Source organism: Nicotiana tabacum, chromosome 10, assembly GCF_000715075.1.
Source record: "Nicotiana tabacum cultivar K326 chromosome 10, ASM71507v2, whole genome shotgun sequence".
NCBI classification, from domain to species: domain Eukaryota; kingdom Viridiplantae; phylum Streptophyta; class Magnoliopsida; order Solanales; family Solanaceae; genus Nicotiana; species Nicotiana tabacum.
Window position 1 is genome coordinate 62841917 of NC_134089.1, and position 10499 is coordinate 62852415.

The window sequence follows — 10499 nt, forward strand, 5'->3', positions numbered from 1 at the left end:
ACAACTCGAGCCGAGGGGGGGCAGCGTACCGGGAATACAGAAGCTTCACAGGCTTTGCAACTTATCCGAACCTCATTCTAATATTGGGATATGACTCTAACAGAAAATAAACCACACGAAGTGCAAGCTTCCCAGATGATTTAAAAGACTCAGAGAGAAGAGGGTTTCGTAACAGTTTATATACAGTCCAAGCAATATCAAAGCGGTAAAAAGCGACATTTAGCACATTAAGCTCAAACACGTAAAAATCAGATAATAAATAAAATCCAACTATAACAGTTATTCTAAGCTCGAATTCTAAACCCTGAACTAGAAGTTCTGGGTTCTTCTCCCCAGCAGAGTCGCCAGAGCTGTCACACCTCCTTTTTACACCCTCGAAAAGGGATATAAGGGAGTTTTTCCAATTAAAGTGGCAATAACCGAAACGGAATTATTTATTCAAATTTAGAGTTGCCACTTAGGATAATTTATGGTGTCCCAAGTCACCGGTTTAAAATTCCGAATCGAGGAAGTTTGACTCTTATATATGGTCTGCGAACACAGAAATCCGGGTAAGGAATTCTGCTAACCCGAAAGAAGGTGTTAGGCATTCCCGGGTTTCGTGGTTTTAGTACGGTCGCTCAACTATTAATAATTGGACTCATTATCTGATTTATTACATGTTTTAAACCTATTGTGCATTTTTAATTTTTGACCGCTTTTAATTATTTATGAAATTATTCTGGAACAAGTTACGATTATCGTACACTTGTTTGTTTGGTACATATTATGAATCGCGTCACGGGAACTGTACCCACGATTCACAACATGTCTAAATTATTAACATTATTAGTTGTTGTGTCCAGGTCACATAAATGTACCCCCGGATTTGGAAATTATGTATCACAACTACGTCACGGGAACCGTACCCGTAGCTATGATAATTTTATTATAACGCGCCTAAAGCAACTAGCGCATTCAATTATTTCCTAATCTTTTGAGATTATTGATGCCAAATTTATGGACAAGATATTATTGGGAAGCAAATAGGCTAGCTAACATGATTTATTACTTGGCCAGATTCCTTATGGTTCAAAACCGATCTATGGCCCATTCTTATTCCTTGCCAAGAAAGAAATAACTCCAATTTTTTCATTTACCTGATTAAAAGATTTATTCAAGAACCTAAGATTACATGCATCACAATCGAAATAAAAAACTAATTAAAACAATTTAAATAAAAACTAGGACATGCTACTCAAACAACGTAGAATCACAAATCAACCAACACGCGCACCAAACTATCATAACACAATAGAATGAGAATGAAAATTGAGAAATGGGCCTTCTATTGATGAACAAAGTTGAAAATTACAAATCAATTGGGCTAAACAAAGCAACAATCTTTAGACTGAAACGCCGAAATTGCGAACCGGAACCTTGAATTGACACCTGAAAGCTCGAAACCCAAATCGACCTCAGTCAAACAATAAACTAAAACCTCAAATATCTGACAACTGTAATAACTTTAGAACAAGTATGACCTTGACCCAACATAGTTGACACCCTTTTAAAGCTGGGAAACTGGATATTGTAACGCGAATTGGGTAACAGGGTTCTCGAGTGAAGTAACGCTAAACGGGTAAATGCTGATAATTTACGAGAAGTTGGAGTTAACAGCGATGTGATTTTCCAAAAAGAGAGAGCGAAATGAGTAGGTGCTCCAGTAGTTGGCGGAATATGCAAAGAAGAAGAATAAACTCTCACCATTTGAGCTGCTGATTGAATTCGATATTATTGCAATTTCTTTGCATTGTTTTCTGATCCCTTTCAGATCCAATCGAAACCACAAAGAGTGGTAATAGAATTTAGCTTAACATTTTTTACTCTTTCACTATAGGTTCCAGACAAAGAGGCATGGAAATTCTAATATGGATCCTAAGCGGGAGGCTCATTGTTCGAAGATCAATGTCCAATCTCCAAGTTTCAGCTGCGGCCGATTTTTTAGGGAGTCCTTCTAGGTTGTAGGTATTTTTTTTATAAGGTCTAGGAATTGAAAACTTAGGGTATTTGTATAATTGAGTATTTTATATGGATGTGAGAAAGAATGATGGCCATTGGATTAGAAGAAAATAGATGGTTATGATTAAATCTTGCACTTAAGTGGGCTAATGGGTTGGGAAGAATGAGCTAAGAGTAATTGGGTTGGACCATGTCTTTTGGGTTTGAACTTTGGCTAAAAAGACCAAATAATACAATGTATCTATAAAAATATAAAAATCACTCTAAATTAAAATAAACTAATATAAAACTAAATACTACGCATAGAACTAATTTTTTTGTATTTTCAAATGTTATAATACTATAAATATAAATATACTAATTGACTTTAACCTAAAGATGAAAAATATTTTTTTTTTGTAATTTTTATTTTTTTGTGATAAAAATACAGTAAAAGAGTCAACACTATTTAGAATAGCGATACTACACCTAAATTAAATATTTATGCTAAAATGTGTAAAATCTTGGGGAGGGTCAAATATTACATGTCTACAATACCCAACAACTAAAAGGAGCAAGTGCAGAAGCATAACAATCAGCCATATCGGGAACCAAACCCGACGTATAAATAGAGGCTATCAAAGACCCGGATGTTGTAGAAGCATGCGAGACAACTGTAGAGGACCTCGATCCCGTCCAACTGGACAATAATGACAACACAAAAAAGCTTATATCGGGCACAACCTCTCAGAACCAGTTAAGTTCCATAAATTCTTAACTAACAATGCCGATTTGTTTGCCTTCTCCCATTCAGATATGTCGGGTATCCCAAGAGACATCGCCACACACAAAATGAATGTTGACCCCCTCTACCCGCCTGTGCGGCAAATGAGGAGAAAGTTCAACGCTGCAATCAACGACGCAGTTAGCGAAGAAGTCGATAAGCTACTCGATAATGGCTCCGTCTGAGAATCAAAGTATCCTCAGTGGGTTGCCAATGTGGTCATGGTGAAACAGAAAAATGGAAAGTGGCGAATGTGTGTCGACTTTACCGACCTAAACAAAGCATGCCCAAAAGATTCCTTTTCGTTACCACACATCGACCAACTCATCGATGCAACAACGGGCATGAGTTGCTAAGCTTCTTAGATGCCTATTCTGGTTACAACCAAATTCTAATGGTAGAAGAAGACCAAGTAAAAACTTCTTTTATCACTCACCGATGAACGTACTGCTACAGAGTCATGCCGTTCGGACTCAAGAACACGGGGGCGACATACCAAAAGTTAGTCACCAAAATGTTCAAAGATCAACTCGGTAAGACCATGGAGGTCTACATCGACGACATGCTAGTGAAGTCAAAAAGGAAAGAAGATCACATCGATCATCTGAAGGAAGCCTTCGACATACTGAGGCAATACGTCATGAAATTAAATCCTGAAAAATGCACCTTCGGCGTAACCTCGGGTAAGTTCCTCGGCTTTTTGGTGTCGCAAAGAGGCATCGAGGTCAACCCAAATCAGATCAAGGCCATCGAAGGAATACCAGAAACATAAACCAGCAAAAAGCAGGTACAAAAATTGACAGGATGAATAGCCGCCCTGTCAAGGTTCATTTCACGATCATCAGATAGATGCCATAATTTTTTTAATGTATTAAGGAAAGATCACAGACTTCAGTGGAATTCAGAATGCGTCGATGCCCTAAGAAATTTGAAAGCGTACCTGTCCTCATCGCCATTACTTGGCAAAACAGATCTGGGCGAGTGCCTCCTGGTATACCTAGCGGTCTCCAAAGTCGTGGTAAGTGCAGTTTTAGTCCGCAAAAACAAAGGTATGCAATCTCCCATTTACTATATTAGCAAAACCTTAATTGATGCCGAAACGAGATACCCCCACCTTGAAAAATTGGCTCTGGCATTAGTCGTAGCTTCACGAAAGCTTAGACCATATTTTCAATGCCACCCATAAAGGTGGCAATAACCTTCCCCCTCAGGAGCATCCTACACAAACCCGAGCTATCGGGTAGGTTGGCCAAATGGGCCATAGAATTAGCGAGCACAAAATAACATATCAACTGCGAACTGCAATAAAGTCGCAAGTGCTCGCCGATTTCGTCGCTGATTTCAGTGCAAAAATACTGCCCAAGGTTGAGCAAGAAGCGCTTCGCACTTCTGCACGATCCGACCTCTGGGTTCTCTACACTGATGTCGCATCTCATGCGTAAGGATCGGGATTAGGACTCATCCTCGAAGTCCCTACGGGCGAAGTGATTTGCCAATCCATACGGGGTCCCGAAATGACTAACAACGAGGATGTGACGACCCGTCCGGTCATCTTAAGAATTCACGCCCCGAAATGTTCGGTTTTGAATTTCGGAGAGTTTTGGGACACTTAGTCCCTAAATGAGAGCTTAAGTATTGGAAAATTGACTATAGTCGGAACAGTATGAAGAAGGCCTCGGAATGGAACCGTTGGATGATTTTGGGATTAGGAGCGTGTTCGGATTGTGTTTTGGAGGTCCGTAGCTAATTTAGGCTTGAAATGCCGAAAGTTGAATTTTTTGAAGTTTCCGGTCCGATAGTGAAATTTTTATCCGAGGGTTGGAATGCAATTCTGAGAGTTTCAATAGTTCCGTTGTGTCATTCAGGATGTGTGCGCAAAATTTCAGGTCATTCGGACGTGATTTGGTTAGGTTTTTGATCGAAAGCGGAATTCAAAAGATTTTTGAAACTTAGGCTTGAATCCGATGTATTTTGGTTGTTTTGATATTGTTTGAAGTGTTTTGAAGATTGGTACAAGTTTGAGTAAGGTTTTAGGATATATTGATGCCTTTGGTTGAGGTCCCGGGGGCCTCAGAATGAATTCGGATGTTTGACGGAGGAAATTTTGGAGTTGAAGTTGTGCAGCAGTTGTTCTTCTGGTATTTTCGCATCTGCGGTTTGGGAACCGCAGATGCGGAGCCGTAGAAGCGGCGTAAAGGGCCATAAAAGCAAAATTTGGGATTTTCCTCAAGAACCGTAGATGCGGTTGAATGCCCGCAGAAGCGGAACCGCTCCTGCTGTTAGAGTTCCGCAGATGTGAAAGTTGGGTCCTTAAGTGAAAGTTACAGATGCGACACTTGTTCCACAGAAGCGGGACTGCAGATGCAGTCCCAGGGCCGCAAATGCGGGAATCGCTTGGCAGAACATATAAATAGTTGCCTTTGCGAAATTTAGCCATTCTTTCACCATTTTTATCCGGGTTTGAAGTTTTTGAGGGAGATTTTTGAGGAAAACAAAGAGGAATTACTTGGAGGTAACGTCCTTGACTTCATAACTCGTTTTATGTGATTGCAGACCTAATTAGTGATGAGAAATTTGGGAAAAATGGGTAATTAGGGCTTGAGTTTAAGAGGCCTTTAAATGAGGATTTGAGGGGTCATTTGGACTTCGATTTCAGTGTTCTTGTTATGTATAGACTAGTGAGAGTACGAGGTTTCTGATTGTAAATTTCACATGATTCCAAGATGTGCGACCGAGGGGTATTTTGGTCATTTTACATAATTTTGCGTATTATCTTAGACTTTAATTGTAGAATCAGTACTTGAAGTGTTATTTACAATATGCAATTGAATTTAAATAGATTTGGGCCATTCGCAGTTGGATACTCGTGGCAAAATTGTGGTTTCGGGTTGATTTTGAGCTGGTTTGAGGTAAGTGACTTGTCTAACCTTGTGTGGGGGACCTTCCCCTTAGGATATGATATATTTGATAATTGAAATGCCTTGTACGTGAGGTGACAAGCTCGTACTTGAGCTAATTGTTGAAAATTCGATTTTTTTCCTTAAGTATTTCAATTGAGTTCTTTTTCCTATTTTATTCTACTTGTGAATTTAGCCTGTTGCTAGTTCAGAAAAGCATGTTTAGTTGACTTAATTGTCTATTTTCTTAAACTGGCTTAATTGCATTACGTGAAGCATATTAGGCTAGAATTAACAGTTTACTTGGTACAAAATTTAGCTTAATTGGGTATTCTTGTGTTGCTGCTGTGTGTTTTTACCTTGGGACTACGGGACGACATCCCGGGAGATCCCCTGTATGTATTTATGATCTGAACTGAGGTGCGGGATACCAAGAGATCCCTATCATACATTGAGGATACCAAGAGATCCCTAGCATCTATTGAGGATACCGAGAGATCCTCAGGATACCAAGAGATCCCTATCATACATTGAGGATACCAAGAGATCCTCAGGATACCAAGTGATCCCTAGAATATATTGAGGATACCGAGATATCCTCGGGATACCAAGAGATCCCTATCATACTTTGAGGATACCAAGAGATCCTCGGGATACCAAGAGATCCCTAACATACATTGAGGATACCGAGAGATCCTCGGGATACTAAGAGATCCCTGGTATATATTAAGGGTACTAAGAGATCCTCAGGATACTGAGAGATCCCCAGTTATCATCCTTGTTATGAGTGGTACTTCCTGGTGTTTGCTATTATTTCTGTTTCCATTATTGTACTCCTTATTATCCTGTGTAGATTCTTACTGTAGATTTTCAACTGTACTGCTTATCTTATACTGTCATGTCTCATATTCTTTATTTTATCTCAGTAGGGCCCTGACCTTCCTCATCACTACCCAACCTAGGTTAGGCTTGGCACTTACTGAGTACCACTGTGGTGTACTCATGCCTCTTCTACGCATGTTTTTCATGTGCAGATCCAGGTATCGCTACTCAGGTCTACCATCCTTGAGGAGGCGACTGCTCTAGAGACTTTGAGGTACATCTGTCGCGTCCGCAGACCAAAAAGTCCCTTTCTATTCCTATTTTTAGTATTTAGCCCTTCTGTATTTTTCTGTTCTTATTAGACATTCTAGAGTTAGAGCTATGTAATGTTTTTCTTAGCTTGCGATTTGTGGGTTTCCGGGTCTTGGATTTATGTATTGGTATTGAAAGTTAAACATGGTGTAAGCCGAGCGGCACATTTAAACACTGTTACTAATTTATTTCTGTTTTAAATTGTTTACTTTCGCAAATTTTGGTTTTTCTTCCTCAAATTAGGCTTACCTAGTCATAGAGACTAGGTGCCATCATGATGGTTCACGGAGGGCGAACCGGGGTCGTGACAAGTTGGTATCAGAGCACTAGGTTTATAGGAGTCATGGATCACAAGCCGGTTTATTGGAGTCTCGCTGATCGGTACGGAGACGTCTGTACTTATCTACGAGAGGTTATGTAACTGTTAGGAAAATTCCACTTCATTTGATTTCCCTGTCGTGCGAGATTTTTGACATCACAAATTTTGAACTTCTATCTTCTATTCTCTCACCGATGGTGAGGACACACGCTACCTGAAATGATCAGGCACCGCGCCCCTGCGAGATTCGCCAGAAGTCGGGGCCGGGGTAGAGGCCGAGGATGTGCACGTGCATGCGATGAAGCAAAAGCACCCGCGCGAGCTGCCATCGAGGAGCCACCAACAGTTCCAGCCAGAGCCCAGGCACCGAATGCACATACTGCTACTACTGCTCCAACCTTTCAGGAAACATTTGCACAGTTGCAAGCATGTTTGGTACGTTAGTTCAGGCGGGGTTGATTCAGGTTGTACCAACTACTTCACAGATCAGGGAAGGGACCCAGACTTCCACCACCCCCACTCCAGAGCAGCGAGTTCTCATTGGTCGGGTTCCGGGCGTCATAGCGACACAGCCTGTGGTCCCAGTTTAGTGGGTGGTGAGGACCTCTCGCCGAGTAGAAGACAGGTGGGTCCAGGAGAGAGAGGACAGACGAGGTCAGGAGAGATAATATAGGGAAGTGAGGAGGCCTCGTGGACTGGAGAGACCCACTGGTCCTTATTTTGGAGGAAGAGTACGACATGGTAGAGGTTTTGTGGGTCAACTAACTCAGTTTGCATCTCAGATTTCACACAGTGTTTCAGGTGTTCAGGGGTCTTGGGGTACCCATACCGCACAGTTCCCACTGCCACGTCCTCCCAGAGCTTGTTTTGAGTGTGGTGACACATGCCACATGGTGAGGGATTGCCCTAGACTTGGGAGGAGTGCACCTCCACAGACTTCTCAGCCACAACATGCCCAACAGAGTTCTCAGGCTATGATTACAACTCCAGTTGCTACCCCACCTGCTCAGCCAGCTAGAGGTAGAGGTCGGGGAGGTAGAGGTCGCCCTCGAGGGGGAGGCCAGGCCAGATACTATGCCCTTCCTGCCCGTACCGAGGCTGCTGCCTCCGATTCTGTCATCATAGGTATTATACTGGTTTATCACAAAGATGCATCGGTTCTATTCGATCCAGGCTCCAGTTACTCTTATGTGTCTTCTTATTTTGCTCCGCATTTGGGTGTACCCCGAGATTCCTTGAGTTCCCCAGTTTATGTTTTTACTCCTATGAAAGATTCCCTTGTTGTGGACCGCGTTTATCGGTCGTGTTTGGTTGATCTTAGTGGTTTTGAGACCAGAGCCGATCTATTGTTACTCAGCATGGTTGATTTTGATATTATCTTGGGCATGGACTGGTGTCACGACCCAAGCTTAGGGGCAAGACTGGCACTCAGTGCCTCAACTATCCTTGCGTATCACCTGTGACTCAGAGACTTTGAACATGTAATGTCATATTTTTGGCCATGGGCTGCAAGAAAATGTACGATGTAAAGTATAAAACTGAATAGAGACTAACACTGACTAACCATCAACATAAGGCTGGGCCGGCAAGGCCGTCATATTTACTAGACCTGACAAGCCAACAAAATATACGTACAGGACCTACCAGTCCAACATACTGTGTTAACTGACAGGACATATCTACAAGCCTCTAATAATAAATGTACTATGATCGGAACAGGGCCCCGACCTACCCATAACCTATCTACATATATACACAAGATACACACCACACTGCTAGCCCCGGTAACTCCGAAAGAAGGGGAGCTTACCGATAAAGCTGATCTCGGGCAACACCTAGTGAGGAGGTCTACCCGTCTGTCTGTCTGACCCTGCATGCATAAAATGCAGCGTCCTCAGAAAGGGACGTCAGTACGAAATAATGTACCGAGTATGTAAGGCAATATACTGAAACTGAAACTGAACCGATAATATAACAACTGAGAACAACTGGGAGTCAAAGAAAACTCGAGGATATGCTCATCTGATAATACTGACTCAATTCTCTCAATATAGTAAGTAAAATAGTTGTCTGACTTATAAGGCTTGGTATATATATAACTGCTCTACCGTAGTAGGCTCGCTCATAGGCGCTCGGCCATACTAGGCTCTGTATCTCAGCCAACTGGGCTCGCTCATAGGCGCTCGTCCACTGTAGGCTCGGTATATAACTTACCATCTGATCAGAGATTGCCCAATAGGGGCATGCCCATCGATTATAGCTCGATGGTAATGAAAATACTTTTAATACTATATATATAGACTCTCTGCTCTCTCTTGACTGGAAGAAAGAAATACTCAATTGAATATGATTTATATTCATCCTATGAGAAATAGAAGAATGATCCTACAACAATTAAAATGAACTTAACTATTGAAGGTATAAGCGACAAGATTAAGAGGCATATTGAATTAATGACAGAAAATAAAAATTACGTTTAACTTAGTGAGTCATCATTCTTGGCCTTCCATTACCCATTACAGAGTCTCTTGTTTCTACTTTTGGGAAGTAACATCTCCTTCTGATTTTAAAACCTTTTTCTTATTTTTGACTAAATTCGTATTTAGTGTTCCAAAGCTCAGCCATTTCAATGTCGTTGACAAGAAAGAGAATACAATAGCTTGTTGAACCCGCAATATTTCGGCTTTTTACATGGTCATACCTTGAAACAGCTTCCCATTAAATGCAAAATTCGTTTTTGAATATGACCCAAACCGACACATTATTTGGTCCAAACCGACCGTCGTAACTTAGAAAACTAGAAAAATATACGTAACTTGCAAGACTAGCAAAATATACGTAAATTTCGGGATGTGAATTTTTCTTTATGGCTCATTAACAAAATCGTGTAATGACAAGATCATGCAAAATGAAATAAGGGCTTAGCCTTAACATACCTATAGTAGGAAAAACTCCGTATAATATTCTCGGAGAATATTGCACCGTATTCCTTTAGAATCCCAAAATGTACGTTATTAAATTTCCAATAATCTTCGTTGGATTTTGTTTTTTTGGTTGGAAAACGTTTTCTTGTGGGAGCTTGTCGTTCTGCTGGTGGTTGTTCATGAGAAATGGAAAATTTGCTTTGTTTAAAGCTTGAATTGACTACGTGGGGCCTAACATTTTTAAGATCAAGAAGCTACGTATTAAATTCAATCAATCCCTTAGGTAGCCACCTATTCCAACATGACCATGAGTCATTGTTTGGAAAAGGATTGGCTGCCACGTTCTTTTTGGGTGTAATCTTAATAATTTATCCACTTATTAGTTAACCGGGTAATATTTCGTTATCCGGTAATTAAACTATTACCCGCATAATTTAAGAATTATCATAATTACTTAAAAT

General features: G+C 40.9%; 1 long non-coding RNA gene across 1 annotated transcript; it reads right to left on the reverse strand.

Annotated features, from left to right (window-relative positions):
* Positions 1-8674: 8674 nt before the first annotated feature.
* Positions 8675-10259, reverse strand: LOC107793204 (uncharacterized). Its single transcript, XR_001649661.2, has 2 exons — positions 10051-10259; positions 8675-8984 (listed from the first exon to the last, which is right to left on the reverse strand). It is a non-coding gene; the product is annotated as an uncharacterized LOC107793204 (long non-coding RNA).
* Positions 10260-10499: the final 240 nt, after the last annotated feature.